Source organism: Pristiophorus japonicus, chromosome 14 (assembly GCF_044704955.1).
Source record: "Pristiophorus japonicus isolate sPriJap1 chromosome 14, sPriJap1.hap1, whole genome shotgun sequence".
Classification (NCBI taxonomy): Eukaryota; Metazoa; Chordata; class Chondrichthyes; family Pristiophoridae; genus Pristiophorus; species Pristiophorus japonicus.
The window spans coordinates 141,122,292-141,142,593 of record NC_091990.1 but is presented as its reverse complement, the minus strand read 5'-3'; the positions used below and the strand labels follow the sequence as shown (position 1 = coordinate 141,142,593).

Here is a 20,302-nt window from a genome sequence, read left to right as displayed (position 1 = left end):
CAAAAAATGAACATAAATATTTTCTCATTACTAAACCACCAAATAATACTGGCATACACTCAGAACTAGACCAAAATAAATTCATCTGCACATTCACCAGGACTTGAATGCATGCTCACCATTAATGCTCGGAAATATAGTTGCATCTGCATTGGGACTATCACAGATCAGATACTAAAGATCCACAATAATTTTAGTAACATGGCAGCAACCACACGAGCCTTAGACAGCATTCATCCAGCTACCTTGATGTGCCATTTTTTAAGTCAATTTTGTGCTGGTCAAGGTGAGAGGTTTGAGGCTCAGAAATGAAATACTGCCCATTTCTGAGATTTAGGGGGAGAAATTCAGTAGCACCCGATTTTGGGCGTTAACTTGTAGAATTTTGAAACATTAGCGCCAGGTGCAAACGATTAACTTCTTCTAAATTGGGCTTTAGTACCCCAGGAAGGAAGGGGTGGTAAATGAGGTGCTAATGACCTCAGTGAGGCACTGCAGGGGCACTAATAGCACAGCGCTACCCAATTTCAGATGACTTGTATTCAGCAATCATTCTTCAATCCTTGAAACTGGCTCATTCCAGCTCTTAAAGGGGAGGTTATATTAAGTTGTACCTGCTCATTTTCACCAGTGCTGCATTTGAAGGAGAACTGTGAGCAAGTGCTCACAGTTCTCCTTCAAATGGCTGGGATGGCTGCTGCAAATCCAGTTGGAAGGGAGAGGGCAAGGTGATTCAATGATGTGGTATTGGAGACATTGGTGGGGGCAGTGGAGAGAAGGAGGGATGCACTGTTCCCTGCATATGGAAGGAGGCAATTGCCACAGGTCATCAGAGCCATGTGCAGAGAAGTGGTCAAGAAGGTGTTGGCCAGCACTGTAGTCGATCAAACCCTCATACCCTCAGAAGAAGTTCAACGACCTCAGTTGTGTGGTCAAGGTGAGTTCATGCTTGCACACCTCCTGCATACCAGCCTCTGAACCTCTGTCTGTATACACTGCACAAACCACCACTCCCCCATCACTCACCCACCAAATATCAGCAGCTACTCAAACTCACATCCTCATCTCACGCCTTGCCTACATTCACAGCTATTCAACAACGGCAGGCATATCTCCCACATACATAGTTAGACTCTTGCTCATACAAATTCCTTTCACTTTCATGCCAAGATGGCACAGAATCGGAGGGAGCAACAGAGGACTGGCAGGGGTGAACCTCAGCTGCAGGAGCTGTCTGACCTGGAGGAACGAGTGCTGCGGCTCATTGGTCTGCAGGTGGTGGGTGCCGTGGCCGTTAGAGACGTCGACCCTGCTGGGGATAACATTGGTATCTTTGGCCGCTCTCCTTTTCTCATCTCACTTTCCCCTCTCACCTGAAGGTTTTATCACTTTCCAGCTCCTGACACTGTCTGCCTTTCTTGCTCCATTCCTGACCTTAACGCAAGCCTCATGCCATTTATGCTTTCAGATAATCAGCAAGCAAATGACCAGCCTGTACCTGAGCCTCCCAGCCAAAGGCGCCCTGCACCAAGGGGAAGCCCGCTATCCTGGCAAAGCCACATACATGCTCCAGCTGCTTCTCTCTGGTCATGGGGAAGGAAATGTATTCCCTTCTCCTTCTGTGCAGAGCATCTATGACCTTGTGGATGGAGCAATGGACGGCAAACTGGGAGATATTGGAAATGTCTCCTATTGGACACTGGAAGGATCCGCTGGCATAGAAATTGAGCATGATGGTGGCCTTGACTTCTACTGAGAGAGCCGTCCCCACCCTGGTCTGAGGCTTGAGGTCTGGCTGCAGGAGATGGCAGAGCTCTGTGACCACATCCTTACCTTCGAACACACTGTTCCCTTGAGAAATTGATGCAGGAGAACTGATGCCGGAATTCCCTGGGAGGGTGAGGTCTGCTGTTGACAGCCCTGTTGCGACTCCTCCCTCTGGCCACATTTTGCTGTCGTTCTCCCTGGCTAAGTTGCCTGCAATGGTGACATTGGAGCAGGAGGTTGAGTGCTAACAATGCCCCTATGAAATGATATGTTGTTGTTTCAAATCTGCCCTCAATGAAATTCAGGAATGTTTAACAGCCAGAACACTCCTTCAACTGAAAATCACCGAAATCTCTCAAATAGCCTGTCTGCCTATGTGGAAGTACGCTGCAAACAGTAATGGCCGACTAAAATTTTTCCAAAAGATGCCGCCTTTAAATAACTCTCTTCCAGGCAACTCCCGACGGAAACTCGACAGCTGATGCTGTCGTTGTCAGCGCCAGGCGGGAACACGAATTAAGATTTCGGGGCAGTAACGGGGTGCTGCACACAGCGATGACATCATCATCGCCTGGTGCAGCCGAACAGGGCGCAACATGTTGGCGCCGTCACAAAGTACACGCCCAATTTAGCGGAAGGCGCTGTTCTCGCTGCGCCCAGGTGAAAACTAATTTGCGCCTTTTTAGCGCCCCCCCCATTCTCTTTTTGCAAATTAAATATTAAATTTCTTTGAATGTAATGGCTCCAAATAAAAATGGTGGGTGCATGCGATTTGGCTATGTGTGACTCTGTATGTGTGAACCTGTAATTCTGCTCTTAAAATAGATAAAATAGACTTAAAATAGCTACAACTTTAATGGATGAAAGTGTCTGTATTACCGTTCTAGGGTGGACAAATTTGTATGTGATGATTGAAAATGTAGAAAATAGCACTTTCAATGCTCAGACTTCCTGAACAGAAAGTCCCAGGTCTAAATAGGAAGTTATGTGCCCAAAGGTACTTTTCCTCAGGCAGCAGGATATAGTTAATTTGTACACCAAAGAAGATTTCATAAATTTAGTGAGGCACATTATAATAATTTCAGATCTATAGCGGTAAATATCATGGGGGTGAAATTGCCCCGTTTTGAGAGACCCGTTAGCGCCCCCTGGATGCTCTAACTTTTCTGGGTTGGGCACTATCGGCTCCATTTAAATTGCCCGGGAGTTTGCGCAGATGCGGTCATGGCAGCGCCGCGTCCCGCCGGAAGCGCCCTGGGTCACCGCGCAACTAGTGATGACGTCATTACCGTGCATTACTCAGCACATATGCCCCGATCCGGTTCTGCCCCGCGGGGGAAATTGCCGACATGAAGTTGGCCGACATCTGCTCGCAGGGCGGAAGTTAAAGGGGTGGTCGCCAGTGTGCCACACCGCCATCTTATATTTGTTGCCGACTCTCGGGTCGGCTCACTTACAATTTTTTTGCATGGTACGAGCCACCATCGTGCAGCCTGGCATTCAGTTATGGATGCCAGGCTGCAGGCCCGGTACCATGCTGCCCTGGTGGTCCAGCAGACACCATCAGAGGTCTTGCAGAGTGTGCAGCGGGCATCCCCTTTAAGCAAAAGGGAGGGGCGTTGAAGTACGTCAGTGCTATGTGGAGCATCCGCGTAGTGCTGCGCAACTCGCCCCGTTAGAACCGCCGGAACTGCCCCTCAAGGAAGAGAGCGCACGAGATTGTGCTCCACTCCCTTTGAAATTCGGTAAACCCAATTCAGTGTCTAGAGTAGGACTTCCTCGCCGGATGCAGAAAGTCCCGCCCCAAGCGAGTTCCTACCCCCAAACAGGGCACAGGACAATTTCGCCACCCATGTGTTTACCACTGAAAGTTGAATGGTGTTAGGATCCTCCAGCAGATATAGAAGAGGTGATTGCTAGAGATGGATCATAACAGGAAGATGAAAGATTGCAAGGCAATCCAAAATTGTTTTCACATTAAAGAATATTCAATCACACCTTGAACTTGTTATGAAATTCAAAGAATTGCAAATGTTATTTTTAGTCTCTTTCAATATATTTGTGCTGGCTTTTCTGGTGGCTTTACATTTACTCATAAATGAGAAACATTTAAACAATATCTTTGAGGAGCAGAAGTGTTATTGGCCAATACTGTGCAGTAATGGTAAATATATTGACTTGTAATTTTGCTAAATACACTTCTCCAGTACTGAATATAAAAGGCAAACCATCGGGAGTGATGATATAGCTTCTGCCAGTCGAGGGAGCTGTAACATTTAGGTAATGTTAACTTCCATCTAGTGGTAGAATAATGGTAAGGTATCAGGAGAACCCTCGGCAAACCTGTAATTTGCCTTATTAGAAAAGAAAGAACTGGGATCTTTACAGCATCATTTACTATCTCAGGACGTCCCAAAGCGCTTTACAGCCAATTAAATGCTTCTCAAGCATTGTCACTGTTGCTATGTAAGGAAAGTATAAGTACTTTATTGCTCTCAAGTCCTAGATCACTGTGCTTCTCCCAACAAAAAAATAAAATATACTCTTCCAACCCTTCAGCCAGCAAGAGGATCTAAACTTCAGTGGTCTCATCTTTCATTCCGTGACTTATTATTTTAAGTGGAAAGCAAAACTGAAAAATAAAACCCAAGTCTGATTTTAACTTGCTCTGCTGGGCTGTAGCAGCTTGAAAATGGCATCCAGCCATTACCGCCCTATTTACGCTGACAGTCCGACCACAGGTCATCTTGGGCAGTGTCCTGAGATTGGCAACCAGAATATCCACCTGTTTGAGGTGGGAGGCCAATTGCAATATGCAAATTGGGTTCCCATGATGTTCTGAGGACAGGACCCCAGTTGCAATTTTGAGGTACACGTGGATGGAGCATGCACTGTGAATGGTCCACCCATTTGTATCAGATGGTGAGTTGCTTAACATGTGGTCCTTAAAAAGGACAGCTGAGACATCTCAAAAAGCAGCCCAGGAAATGTTTAAAAAAATCTATTTTGATGGGGCCAGGAGAACCAGGATATGAGTGGGGTGGAATGTGTATATATTGTGCTACATAGAAACATAGAAACATAGAAAATAGGTGCAGGAGTAGGCCATTCGGCCCTTCTAGCCTGCACCGCCATTCAATGAGTTCATGTCTGAACATTCAACTTCAGTACCCCATTCCTGCTTTCTCGCCATACCCCTTGATTCCCCTAGTAGTAAGGACCTCATCTAACTCCTTTTTGAATATATTTAGTGAATTGGCCTCAACAACTTTCTGTGGTAGAGAATTCCACAGGTTCACCACTCTCTGGGTGAAGAAGTTCCTCCGCATCTCGGTCCTAAATGGCTTACCCCTTATCCTTAGACTGTGACCTCTGGTTCTGGACTTCCCCAACATTGGGAACATTCTTCCTGCATCTAACCTGTCTAACCCCGTCAGAATTTTAAATGTTTCTATGAGGTCCCCTCTCATTCGTCTGAACTCCAGTGAATACAAGCCCAGTTGATCCAGTCTTTCTTGATAGGTCAGTCCCGCCATCCCGGGAATCAGTCTGGTGAACCTTCGCTGCACTCCCTCAATAGCAAGAATGTCCTTCCTCAGGTTAGGAGACCAAAACTGTACACAATACTCCAGGTGTAGCCTCACCAATGCCCTGTACAATTGTAGCAACACCTCCCTGCCCCTGTACTCAAATCCCCTTGCTATGAAGGCCAACATGCCATTTGCTTTCTTAACTGCCTGCTGCACCTGCATGCCAACCTTCAATGACTGATGTACCACGACACCCAGGTCTCTTTGCACCTCCCCTTTTCCTAATCTGTCACCATTCAGATAATAGTCTGTCTCTCTGTTTTTACCACCAAAGTGGATAACCTCACATTTATCCACATTATACTTCATCTGCCATGCATTTACCCACTCACCTAACCTATCAAAGTCGCTCTGCAGCCTCACAGCATCCTCCTCGCAGCTCACACTACCACCCAACTTAGTGTCATCCGCAAATTTGGAGATACTACATTTAATCCCCTCATCTAAATCATTAATGTACAGTGTAAACAGCTGGGGCCCCAGCACAGAACCTTGCGGTACCCCACTAGTCACTGCCTGCCATTCTGAAAAGTACCCATTTACTCCTACTCTTTGCTTCCTGTCTGACAACCAGTTCTCAATCCATGTCAGCACACTACCCCCAATCCCATGTGCTCTAACTTTGCACATCAATCTCTTGTGTGGGACCTTGTCGAACGCCTTCTGAAAGTCCAAATATACCACATCAACTGGTTCTCCCTTGTCCACTCTACTGGAAACATCCTCAAAAAATTCCAGAAGATTTGTCGAGCATGATTTCCCTTTCACAAATCCATGCTGACTTGGACCTATCATGTCACCTCTTTCCAAATGCACTGCTATGACATCCTTAATAATTGATTCCATCATTTTACCCACTACCGATGTCAGGCTGACCGGTCTATAATTCCCTGTTTTCTCTCTCCCTCCTTTTTTAAAAAGTGGGGTTACATTGGCTACCCTCCACTCTATAGGAACTGATCCAGAGTCAATGGAATGTTGGAAAATGACTGTCAATGCATCCACTATTTCCAAGGCCACCTCCTTAAGTACTCTGGGATGCAGTCCATCAGGCCCTGGGGATTTATTGGCCTTCAATCCCATCAATTTCCCCAACACAATTTCCCGGCTAATAAGGATTTCCCTCAGTTCCTCCTCCTTACTAGAACCCCCGACCCCTTTTATAACCGGAAGGTTGTTTGTGTCCTCCTTCGTGAATACCGAACCAAAGTACTTGTTCAATTGGTCCGCCATTTCTTCGTTCCCCGTTATGACTTCCCCTGATTCTGACTGCAGGGGACCTACGTTTGTCTTTACTAACCTTTTTCTCTTTACATATCTATCGAAAGTTTTGCAATCCGTCTTAATGTTCCCTGCAAGCTTCTTCTCATACTCCATTTTCCCTGCCCTAATCAAACCCTTTGTCCTCCTCTGCTGAGTTCTAAATTTCTCCCAGTCCCCAGGTTCGCTGCTATTTCTGGCCAATTTGTATGCCACTTCCCTGGCTTTAATACTATCCCTGATTTCCCTTGATAGACACGGTTGAGCCACCTTCCCTTTTTTATTTTTATGCCAGACAGGAATGTACAATTGTTGTAGTTCATCCATGCGGTCTCTAAATGTCTGCCATTGCCCATCCACAGTCAATCCCTTAAGTATCATTCGCCAATCCATCCCAGCCAATTCACGCCTCATACCTTCAAAGTTACCCTTCTTTAAGTTCTGGACCATGGTCTCTGAATTAACTGTTTCATTCTCCATCCTAATGCAGAATTCCACCATATTATGGTCACTCTTCCCCAAGGGGCCTCGCACAACGAGATTGCTAATTAATCCTCTCTCATTACATAAAATCCAGTCTAAGATGGCCTCCCCCCTAGTTGGTTCCTCGACATATTGGTCTAAAAAACCATCACTTATGCACTCCAGGAAATCCTCCTCCACCGTATTGCTTCCAGTTTGGTTAGCCCAATCTAGGTATCTCATTTGGATGGACCTGAGGGTCTTTTCCTGTCCGTCATTGTTCGCATGTCAGTGTTTGTAAATAAGAAAAGGATGTAGGTCACATCAAAGTTGGTGAGTTGGTGTTTCTGGCCCGTTCCAGACACCCCCTCGCCCGTTCCCCCGCCACCACCACCCCTCAGCCCAGGGCTGCAAATGTATGTCAGCTCAGTGTGGAAACCGTCCACGGGCACTGGCTAGGCACACAGCTCGCTGGAGCATGTATATCAGGCCTATGCCTTAAATTGGCTCGGACCTCATAATGGCAATATGAAGAGAGCACCCCTAAATAAAATGAAAAATTTGAAGTGAAGGAATTATAGCCTAATGAATAAAATAAGGTGAAGACCAATGTAACGTAACATTCTAAAGTCGAATAAGAATTTTTTTTTTTAAGTCCAAGGGATCAAATGTGGAAGACAGGGGCAATCCAATAGATATAATTTAGTTGTATTTTTGAAAATTATTTAATAAAGGTCTCCATCTGAGGCTTTTAACGAAGGTTAAGGCTTATGGAACTAATGGACAATTAGTGAACTGAATGGTTTGGCAAGAACAATAACTTGCATTTATATAGGGCCTTTCACATCCCAAGGCGCTTCACGGAAGCGTTAACACACAGAATTTGACACTGAGCGACATAAGGAGATATTAGGGCTAATGACCAAAAGAGTTTTTTTCCATGTTTTTTTCCTGTGTTTTAAGGAGCGTCTTAAAGGAGGAAAGAAAGGTAGAGAGGTGAAGAGATTTAGGGAGGGAATTCCAGAGCATAGGACCTCGGCAACTGAAGGTACGGCCACCAATGGTGGAGCGATTAAAATCAGGGATGTGCAGGAAGCCAGATTTAGAGGAATGTTGATATCTCGGACAGTTGTAGGGCTGGAGGGGGTAACAGAGATAGGGAGGGGCAAGGCCATGGTGGAATTTGAAAGCAATAAACAGCAGAAATAAATGATAAATGGAAAAAGCTTTGGGGTAGATCTTGACTTTGTGTGATAGTATAAAACAGGTGACAACGAACTGGCAGCCCATTTCACATCGCTCCTAATTTTTATTTCAGCTGAGTATAATGAAAATAAAAATCTGAAGAGATGTAAAGGAGGCTGCTGACTCGACATCATACATTTTACACTATCGCAAAAAGTCAAGATCTACTACTTTATATATGGGCAACTGACTAGTGGAGTTCTGCATGATCAGGTTTGGTCATTTTGATGATTACATTGGGCCGGAATTTGTGGTCAGTGTCAAAGCAAAGGTGTTCGCCACTGGCTCCGAAGAAAGCTGCCACCCCCCCTCCCACACTCAATCACTGTGGCAAGAAGTTTGCCTTTTTCGACGCGTGATTTCAGTGCAGTATGGTGGGGATTCCCTCGTGCGATCTGCTGTGACATCAACAAGCTGTCTAAACAACCAATCACACTGCAGAATTCTCACAGACTGGGAACCAGGAAATGAATAACCTGCTTTTATCCTGACTTTTAGAGTGAAAAACGAATACCCTGTATTGGGTCTCTTACATGGGGATCAGGTTGAACCTGAAATATCTTGAACAAACTTTTTTAAAAAGCTTCTTTTTAAAGTTTCTTAAAAATTGTACGATTTATCATAAAGTAGAAATTTGACAATCCACAAAATTACAATTCATTTTTCAAAGCCATAGCATTTGTTTAGTAGTCAATACACTGCTAAAACTCCAATTAGACCTAATCCAACAAAGTCTAACATTTAATGGGGTATAACTGTGGAAAAGCCCAAGTTTTCATCAGTTTCACTGATTTCACTGGTTATACTGATTGCCGGCTATGAGGGCGAGGGAAGGGGACACATCACAGCCAGTGTCGGAGCAGCCAATGACTAACCACAACTTCAGGATTTCCATGTATTGATGCACAAGCACTACATCCTGAAGTTGCGATTAGTTTTAAAGCAATAATAACAGCGAACGCTGTTAGTTTGCCGTTATTACCCACTGCAAATTCCAGACCATTGTTTATCAGCTGTCAATCAGGATACAGGCCTGGATCCAGGATGGCTTGGATCTGACCTTAGTTGAGAAATTCCACTTGGCCTTGTAAAGGTGGGGACTGCCTACTCATTCCAAGGTTAGAGATCACAGGAGGATCAGGCCATGGTTAGGACTCCCTACATTGGGGGAGTGCCTTTTTCCCCAGTCCATTGGGGACCTGGAATACACTGGAGGCTGCTATCCCAGCTCAGATGAGGCATACCAGTCCCCAGAAGGGCAGTTCTAGGCTCCACCAAGAGGCTCAGGCTAGGGAACTGCCTTGGAGACTGAAAATGGGGAAAATTGGGCCCCTTACACAGGAAATCTGGCGCGCACCAGACTTTCTGGCAGTGCGAGGCAAGCAGGTGCCAAGACGCACCCATAGTGGCATGGGTACCAGTTGGCCCCAAACTAGTGAGGTGCCTTCCCACTGACCCATATACCCAGGCCAGGATCAGCACTGGAGTGCACCCAGTAAGTGCAATCCCGGTGTAACTGCCAAGATTGCGTCCCATGGATTTTTGGTCCCCTTGTGTTTTGGAAGATGCCTCTTTGATGGGACAATCATTCTTATCTTATTCCATTTAATGTTATCCTTGTGTTCACTTGGAATAGTGGCACATGAACAGGCGTTACACACAAACAGTGCTCTTCATTTCCCATAATTTAGGAATATACATCATTGCAACTCAGGTGCCTAAATGCGAAAGTTGTCTCAAACTATTCTGATCAAAATGAATCAGAAGCAGCAAAACAAAATTCACATAATAACATTATAAAATGCAACAAAGAATGACCTCAACTTAATATTGTTACTGCCATTGTAAGTCAAATTAAATGAGATATGTGCTGCAAATGCAGTCAAAATCACTCATTAAAACTGTGGAGTGAGTCAGCAACCACTTGTCTCAACTCATGTTATTAATGAGTAGAATAATTTACTATTTAGCCAAGGGAGTGGAGGTGAGTCAAATAGTTGGCTTCAATAAATTGCTACTCCGACAGCCCTTTTGCAGATGATCTTTGGTTCCTGTCTGTTACCAAAGTGAGTTTTGAACTTGCATGAAAAATAATATCAATGGTTCTGTAAGTAGGAGACAGCATTAATTATTCCTCCAAGATTTAATGGCAGAAATGGCGATTAGTCTCTTGTATTGCTGTATGGTACCTTGTAGTTATGGAAAAGCAGCCTATATTTCATGCCAATTAGTGATATAGTGAAATGATGCAGCATACTGAAGAAAGGGCAGGCAACTCAGTCAGGTCTCACAGCTTTTTCAGAAATCAAATTCCAGACTTTTGAACAGTATGCCTTCTTATTCAGACAGTCAGACTTACTGAAGACGGACATCTTTGATGGCTAACCATATGGAATGCTACGTATTAGTAGTCTCAATGGTGAGTCACAATGTCTGTAACTTTTTGTTTACGTAAATGAACAGGTTCAAAAAGTATTGCAAGACTGGAGGAAATGTGTTGTGTGCTATTTTTGGAGACTCCTTCATCAGCTCATTAGATTTTATTCAAAATCTTCTCCCAATATTGCACACACAGTACTTATCTGAATGACCAGATTTGGATGCTTCTGGATTTGCTGCTTTCAAACTACATGATTGGTTGGATAAGCTAAATGCAGTGTGCTCAGTTGTAGCAACTGAAAAAAAGCTTAAACTTTACCACACAATGTTGGGGTCGCTTGAGTTCTTAATTCTGGATATGGATTTGGACTCTCTCATCCAAGACAGGCCTTACATAATCATTGGGGCTTTGGAGCTAGTCCCTGGCCTACTTCTTAATGTGTTTCAACCAGAACTAAACCTAGTCCATCATTTTGCCTTGAGTCTGAACTACTGAGCTTAATGTATAGATTAAATAGCATAGGAGGTTCCTGACCCTACTACAAGTTTCTTATTTTATTTGTTGATTTAGATTTTGATTCCTGACAGAAAGATGAGAGGAGTCTACATTTGTACATGATATTTAAACCTGACTCTACTGACTGAATCAAGCTTGCCTCATTTAGGTGAGTGGGACAACCTATCAAATGTTGAGAGATATTCTGGATGCTTTGAATTTGTAAAATCAGGACTTTGTCCCCTTAAAATCTCTCCCATCTTTCCTGAAGGCACTGACTTTTGTTGGGTACCATTCCACAGATACTAACCATTGTCATGTACCTCATTGAATTAACGATTCTTAATGTGTGAATCTAAAAAGATTGTGTCAAGAGAAAATTTGACAGTAAAGAGAACACTCCTGAGTGTAAGTGGTTTACCCCTGGTGGTTTCGAATCACTCTTCTTACAATAGTTCTAGACACCGGAATTATAGTCGTGAGCAGTAATATACAGTCATAGACAGAACTTTTTGGTCTCCACCATCACAATGCTTTTATTCAAATTAAACATACCTGCACCCAGTAAAAACACACCATGGTAGTGTAATATAAACAAACACAGTACAACACACAGTCTGGCCTGTCTAAAACACTCCTGCTCAGATTCAAAATTGCACCACAGGATCTGTCCAACAGAATGTGCGTACGCTTACGATCCTTGCAAAAACCTCCCCACTAAAACCCCTAAGGCTTGGTTGGGACACACGACACCCTTTCACACTATGCAGTAGTCTTAAAGATGCGTGGGCTGGGATAAATGCTCACTAATTACCCCTCTGGCTTACTCGCTACTTCTCCCGATGAGGTGTATCTTCTGGGTCTTCAAGTCCAGTCTCGAGGTCAGCTTCCCAGTCAAAGTAGCAAGGCTCGCTAGTGTTTTTTTCTCCATCCAGACGGAGCGCTCAGCCCTTGTGCATTGCAAGCAGGCGTAGAAGAAGGGAGAGAGAGAGAGATGGCAGCCAAAACTGCCTCACTTATACTTGCAAAAATGCTCCTTTTCGTGCCAAAAATCTAACTGTACTTCCCCTGATGCTGTCCAACTGAAAAGCAAACTCAAGTCTGTGGTTTGTTCCTTTGTCAACTGGTATGTACCTCGATGTGTGGCTCCAATGAGTCTGTGGCCAAATAGCTTCCCTTTGTCTTTCGATGGCCTGAAACCCCGGCCACTTTACTTAATGTCTCACTGATGGGTTCCCATTCCATGACAAAAGACACCCATCAACTATGATGTTCCTGCTTTCAGCCATTCTCATTCCTGCCCAGCTGAGGTGTATTCAAGTTAAACATGTTTGGACCTGCCCCAGGTCAGTGCTGTCTGCTCTCTGCAGTAACAGAAGTTTTTGCTGTTGCGTTTTCGCTGAATCTTACATGAGTGCATTGCTGCCCTCATTTGATCCCTAACACATGCACTTTCCAGAGAAAGCTTTTGAAGAATACTTTGGAACTGGAATTGGGGTGATTTCTCCTCTCTCTCCTACTGTCTCTCCCCCCCTCCCCGGCTCCCCCGCCATCCCCCAGGCAAGAGTGCTAAGGGCAATTGTAGAACTACATACTGCAATCCAGGTTCAGATTAGCTAATTTAGCAAATGCTAGGGATAAAATGTGGCCACCTTACCTCAGTTCCACCTTAGGCAGTGCAATTACTAACCAAGCCATTGGGGTCCCATTGTCACTATGTTCAGTGAGGAGAACAGGATTTGTGGAGTATGGATAGCAATAGCTTTGACGTACAGCATGGCAGGGACTAATTGGATGGAAGTTGACTGATATCGGCATGTAGTCAGGTTATATGAGTACTGAATTAATAGTGTTTATAAAGCCTTAGCAAAATATACCTCCAAACTATCATATTTTGTATCAGGAAAGAAAGACCACCAGATCAATTGAATTGATTTTCCACAGGCAGTTCTCGTATTTGAGGCATTGCTATTTGAAGCTAATACCTAAAAGAAAGATTGCCAACATAATTAGAATTTAAAATATTGTTATGCAAACTTGTTTTTAAAGGATTTTTTATGTTATACTAGAACTCAAATGCAAAAGTGAAACAGAGAAGGAGCCAAGTGGTGTTGTTCATCCATCTGAGGCACTGTTTTCTGAAGGATTCTCAGGAAATATTCTTCACTAACTCTTATAATTATATATAGGTTAGTCGTTGCCTTTGTATTCAGATTATTAGTCATACTGCTCCTGGTGAAAGCTCGTATTTATTGCTCATCCCTAATTGCCCTTGAGAAAGTGGTGGAGAGCCACCGCTGCAGTCCTTATGGTGAAGGTACCTGTACCCCCACAGTCGTGTTAGGAGGGTGTTCCAGGATTTTAACCCAGCGACGATGAAGGAACGTTGATATACTTCCAAGTCAGGATGGTGTGTGACTTGTAGGGGAAATTGGAGGTGGAGGTATTGCCATGCGCATGCTGCTCTGGTCCTTCTCGGTGGTCCAAGTCGCAAGTTTGGGAGGTGCTGCTGAAGAAGCCCCGGCGAGTTGCTGCTGTGCATCTTGTAGATGGTACACACTGCAGCCACGGTACGCCACTAGTTGGTGAATGGAGTCCCAATCAAGTGGGCTGCTTTGCCCTGGATGGTGTCATGCTTTTGAGTGTTGTTGGAGCTGCACTCATTCAGGCAAGTGGAGAGTATTACATCACACTCCTGACTTGTGCCTTGTAGATGGTGGAAGAGCTTTGGGGAGTCAGGACCACTCACTGTTTGGCTTTAGATGAGGACATGACCCTGGTGTGACACCATCGCTTTGCTTCAACACACACCCAAGAGTACTTTGCATCAATGCAAAAGTGGCAACATAACTGTTGCTTAAATCTGAATTCTAATTTGAATGTTCATGTCTTCAGTTCTAACTAATTACCCCAGGCTGTATCTGTGGAGGATCAATCCGTATTGTGAACTAGTTGTGAATCTACAGAAAAGTCACATTTTCAGCTGTGCTATAAACAAGTTCTTTATTGAACAAACTACTTTTCTTAGGCTACATAAAAACAGTAATAAACAAAGTAGTCCAGGGCACCTGTGAAGCAGTAAAGGGCCACATGCAACTGAGGTTAATGAACTGGAGCACTGATAACACAGGATAATTTTCAGTTTGTAATATACCGGGGAGTTTTGCGTTCTAAGAAAATTTTTGCAGGAGACACCATACAGGGATTTGAACTGTATTTATATTGTGAGACCCCTGCTAGCATTGTAGGTTCTTGGCATATGGGTCTTGAGACGCCAGCTAAAATCGGAAGATAAATCTGCCAGGATTCAATGGGAAAAGGCCAGGATGACCTGTTTTATTACTGGGTCTTCCTATTGGCCAGCTTTCATGAATCCAGCAGGTTTACAGAAGATATACGACACAGAAACAGGCCATTTGGCCCAACCATTCCATGCTGGCGTTTATGCTCCACTCGAGCCTCCTCTCGTTTTTCTTCATTTAAATCTATCAGCAGAACACTCTATTCCCTTCTCCCTCATATGCTTGTCTAGCCTCCCCTTAAATGCATCTCATCATCATCATAGGCAGCCCCTCGAAATCGAGGAAGACTTGCTTTTACTCTAAAAGTGAGTTCTCAAGTGACTATACAGTCCAATGCGGGAATTACAGTCTATATCACAGGTGGGGCAGACAATGGTCGAAGGAAAGGATGGGTGGGGAGTCTGGTTTGCTGCATACTCCTTCCGCTGTTTGTGCTTGATTTTTGCATGCTCTCGGCGACGAGACTCGAGATGTTCAGTGCCTCCCGGATCCTCTTTCTCCACTTAGGGCGGTCTTGGGCCAGGGATTCCCAGGTGCCGGTGGGGATGTTGCACTTTATCAAGGAGGCTTTGAAGGATTTCTTAAACGTTTCTCTGCCCACCTGGGGCTCGCTTGCCATGTAGGAGGGCCGGGCATGCAGACGATGTGGCTCGCCCAACGAGTGTAGTCAGTGCTTCGATGCTGGGGATGTTGGCCTGAGCAACAACACTGAACTTGATGCGTCTATCCTCCCAGTGGATTTTCAGGATTTTGCAGAGACAGCTGGTGGTACTTCTCCAGCGCTTTGAGGTGTCCATTGTATATGGTCCATGTCTCTGAACCATGTAGGAGGGCCGGTATCACTACTGCCCTGTAGACCATAAGCTTGGTGTCAGATTTGAGGTCCTGGTCTTCAAACACTCTCTTTCTCAGGTGACCGAAATACATCTATAATATTGGCTTTAACCACACTCTGTGCGAGCGAGGTCCACATTTTCACCACTCTTTGGGTAAAGAATTTTCTTCTGAATTACTTATTGGATTTCTTGGTGACTATCTTATATTGATCGCCTCTAGTTATGTTCTTCCCCACAAGTGGAAAAATTCTCTCTACATCCTCTCTATCAAATTCTTTCATAATTTTAAAGACCTCTATTAGTTTACCACTCAGCCTTCTTTTTTCAAGAGAAAAGCAGCCCAGCCTGTTCATCCTTTCCTGATGTTTCTGGTATCATCCTTGTAAATCTTCTCTGCACCCTCTCCAGTGCCTCTCTATACTTTTTATAATATGGTGACCAGAAATGCACGCAGTACTTTAAGGGGCCAAAAATGGCGAAACACAAGTTCCGCCCATTTTTCGGTGGTCTCTGGGCAGTGCATCATTTTTTACTGCCCGGTTCCGCTGGGGCCGAGTGGGCGGGAGTTTCATCCCACTTTTCTCGGCGGTGAGCAGAGTGCAGCAGGCAGTGGCGGAGTGCGGCGGAGGAGGCCTTTTGACTCGGGAATCTTCGGCTCCCGAGTTGTGCGCACGCGCTTGCTGCTGTTAAACTCCGCCCCCCCGAGAGGCACTGAAGAGAGGCCAGAGACTGCCGGCCTGAGATCACTGATAGGGAGGAAGAGATCACTGCGGGGTGGGGGGGAAGAGAGATCACTGTGGCGAGACTCGCTCTGCCTTACAAAAGTCCAAAAGTCTTTATGTGGGGACTGCAGTGGTGTAAGGCCCTTTTAAGACTCCCGGGAGCATTTCCCTTTTAAGACACCATCTTGTGGCTCCCACGAGGCTTCCTTTGGGCGCCGCCATCTTAGGTGTTCTGCTGGTCTTTGTCTCCGTTTCCATGAGGCTCCCCACCACCTTGAGCTCGCTGGCGAAGAAAGAAGGAGAAACAAGGAAGGAGGGAAAGGGAAAAAGCAAAACGGCCCAGATCAATCCCTCTTGCAGCAGTGGCTCCCTGGACTCGATCAGTCACAGTGAGTCGCTCCGTGCTTGCTGCTGCATCCACTGCTCTGCCTCACGTCTCTCCGAGTCGCGCCCGCCGCCGCCGCAGCCTCCGCTCCCGCTGTGGCCGCACTTCCTGCGGCCGCCATGGCCGGCACCATCGCAGCCGCTGCCGCCGCCCGACTGTTTCACAAGGGCCCCCCGGATCACCGGCCATCGATGGGCCTCCCACTTCTCGCCTGCAGCGCCCCGCCGGCCCACACCCCAGCAATAGGTCTGCACCTCAGCAATATCTGTTCTTCCAGGGTGGAGGCTGACCTGCAACTTTGTTCTTCCAGGGTCTGCTCATCTATGGAGGCTGAGGCTGCAGGATTGCTTGGGATCAGGAGTTCTGGGCTGCTGTTGCCTGTGTGTGGATTTAGGCTGCAGCTCCAGCTCGGTTGGCGCTGCTCTTTGGGAACCCGGGGGACAGCGGTCTGTGGAGGAGTGAAGTCTTCCCAGCTCCCACGGTCTTTACCCATCCATCTTCTGCCGAGGAGCATTGGCCCATCGCCTGCAATGACCCATAAGGGTAAACCATGCGTCTCGCCCCCGTGAGATACCTGTACATCCGCTCTGCCGAGAACAGGTATCAGTTCCTTGGTGTAGGTACGCAGCTTTGCCGTGACCGGGACCAGCTTGGGTCGTGGGGTCGGGTTACCCCACAGTTTATCAAAAGTTCTCTGACTCATCAACGACTGATCCGATCCCGTATCCACTGCCATACTCACTGGGACTCCGTCAATTTTTACTTCCATTATCACTGGGGGCGAATCGTCGGTGCACGTATACAGTCCAAACAATGCCTTGTCTTCTTCTGCCTGCTCCTCGCTGAACAGTGGATCATCCACCATCTCCTCAGCCACATGGTGAGTCCGATTTCTTTTACACATACGCTGAAGGTGGCCTTTAACGTGGCAGGTATTGCATGTGTACTCCGCAAACCTGCACTGGTGAGCCCCATGGCTTCCTCCGCAGCACCAGCATAGTGCTACTTGATTGGCCCCCCTCAGCGGACTCTGAGTTCCAGGACCCCGAGGTCCGTGCTCTCTGCCCCGGGCAGAGCCACGTTCTGCAGTTCTGTCCGTGGTGGGCGCTGTCCTGTGGACAGTGCCTGCCAGGTTAGAGACTGTGTGGATCATTTGCTTGGTGCTGCAAGTCGAGGTCATATATGCCCGGCTGATGGTGATGGCCTTTGTCAGGGTGACTGTGGGTTCCGTGGCCAGCAGCTTGTGAAGGAGGCCCTCGTGGCCAATCCCCATAAAGAAAATGTCCCGCAACGGCTCGTCAAGGTGTGCGCCAAAATCACATGGCGCCGCGAGTCTCCTGAGGTCCGCAGCATATTTGGTGACATCCTGGCCCTCAGGTCTGCAGTGATGGTAAAATTTGTATCTGGCTGTAAGGATGCTCTCCTTCGGTTTCAACTGGTCACGAATGAGTGCGACCAGCTCCTCATATGGCTTGTCCCTGGTGCTCCGGATGCCAGAAAATCCCTGACGAGACAGTAAACCTCATCGCTACAACTGGAAAGCAATATCGCCTTACGCTTATCTCTCATTGCGTCCGTGCTTCCCGTCAGGTCGTTTGCTGTGAAGTAGTACTTGAGCCTTTCCGTAAAGGCCTCCCAATCATTGCCCATGGTAAAATCCTTTAGCGAGCCCAGAGTAGCCACGGTTGCGTGGAGTTCGTCCGCTTCCTCATTGCCAATGTGGTGTATGTAGCACACAAATCACTGACTCCACACGGTCTGGTATTGATCTAACTGCTGTGACCTTCGTCCTTTATTGAACAGCTCCAGAGTACTCCACAGGTGTGGTGGGCAGCCTTTCATACTGCCTCATGCAGTTACTTTCAGGTCTCCCACCACAGCGCCCTCTGTGGTGCAACATTGTACTTATACATTTAATGTACCAGAGCAATACACAACACAGTATGTACCTATTTTTTGATGAAACGTGTTTTTTGGTGGGTAGCAGGCGGTAGTGGATGGTATTTCGATGAATTTCGGGCCCTAAGTGTAGTCGAACCAAAGTTCAATACAGGTTTAGCATAACTTCCATACTTGCCAATTTTATACCTCTAGAAATAAATCCTCGTGCTTGGTTTGCTTTTTTATGGCCTTGTTACCTTGTGTCACTACCTTTAGTGATTGGTGTATTTGTACTCCGAGATCCCTTTGTTCCTATCCCCCACCCAGATTTTCACCCTCCAAGTAATTAGTAACCCCCCTATTCTTCCTACCAAAATGTAATACCTCACAATTATCTGTGCTGACCTTCATTTGCCAATTATATGTCCATTCTGCAAGTTTATTAATGTCCTCCTGTAATTTGATGTAGTCCTCCTCAGTATTGACTATTGCCCCTGATTTGGTTTCATTCGCAAATTTAGAAATTTTGCTTTTGGTTCCAAAGTCTAAATGGTTAATATAAATTGTGAACAACAGTGGTCGCAGCACCGATCCTTGTGGAACACAACTACCAACGTCTGCCTCTGTGAATAGCTACCTTTTACCCCTACTTTCTGCTTTCTGTCTTGAAACCAGGTAGTTATCCATTCTGCTAATTTGTAAAATTTCTAAATCTCTGGCATTAAATTGACAGCAATACGATTCTTTTGAAACAATTTGGAACAGTTTATTGAACACACACATTTATCAGCAGTTGTCATTACCCTACGACCTTACTTAGTTGCAACAGATATAATGTTACAATAATGATTTATAAAATTCCTCTTTCCTCTGGTTGGCTGGCTGAACACATGGCTTGCTGTTTCGGCTGGTCTTCAGCAGGAGGTCTGCCATGTGCCCAGGAGAGAAGGAGAGAGAGCAAACTGTGGCTTGAGTTTTTTTATATCCCTTAAGTCCATTGTTCCTCTGAAAGCCTCAGGATTGGGCCTTGGTTCCAGGACAGTTCCTTATTGGCTTTCCTCACTCATGTGTCTGCTGGACTGGCCCAGCCATCCCTTGATTAGGTTTAATGGATTTCCAATTAACACAATACACAAACAGCATGCTGGAGGTCTGTGAGCTTTCATTTTGAATCTTTCAAAACTGTCTTTTCGTATAGTCTATACTTTCAACATTTATATATACACAGAATCAATTTTATTATGAACACTTTTATTCTTACAACTTGTCCCCTGACTCCGCATGATCTGACCTTGTTCATCAGTCTATTATGGAGTACTTTATCGAAGGCCTTTTAAAAATCTAGATAAATGACATCTACTGCATTACCATTGCTACTATGTTACCTCTTCAAAAAATGCAATGAGGTTGGTCAAGCAAGACTTTCCCTATTGAAATCCATGCTGAGTATTCGTTATTATAATTTTGGTTTCTAGATGTTCTTCTATTTTCTCCTTTAGTAGGGACTCCATTATTTTTCCTACCACCGATGTTAAGCTGACTGGTCTATAATTCCCTGGACATGTTCTATCTCCCTTCTTAAATATAAGTATTACTTTAGCTAGTCATCAGTCTTCTGGCACTACACCTTTTTCCAATGAATTATTAAACATGTACAGTCATGCCTCTGCTATCTCTTCCCTAGATTCTTTTCAAATGCATGGATGCAATCCATCCGGATCAGGGGTTTTATCCTCTTTGAGTTTGATTAATTCATTTAATATGTCCTCTCTTTTTATTTTACATGTACTTATCTCATTACTAAGTTCAACATCCAATGTCATGTCCACCTGTCTTCAGGTTGCAGCTTTCTGGGTGGGAAGTTTGCATCAGAATATGGAGATGTTAGCACAAGTCTTGCAAGAAGCTTTAAGTCTTTTATTTCAGAACGTGGAACACAGTTAATTATTCTTACTAATTAGTGTCAACCGTGGCTCA

The 20,302-nt window shown here is 45.4% G+C and overlaps 1 protein-coding gene across 4 annotated transcripts in view; it reads left to right on the top strand.

Annotated features, from left to right (window-relative positions):
• Nucleotides 1-20,302, top strand: part of LOC139280134 (leucine-rich repeat-containing protein 4C-like) — a 1,057,670-nt gene that overhangs the window by 485,164 nt on the left and 552,204 nt on the right. Inside the window, exon 1 of one of the 4 annotated variants that reach the window (XM_070899661.1) lies at nt 11,323-11,368. The exons of the other annotated variants lie outside the window; for them this stretch is intronic. The gene's annotated coding sequence lies outside the window, so the exon portion shown is untranslated. Of the gene's footprint in view, nt 1-11,322; nt 11,369-20,302 lie in introns of those variants that run through there. 4 annotated transcript variants of the gene reach the window in all.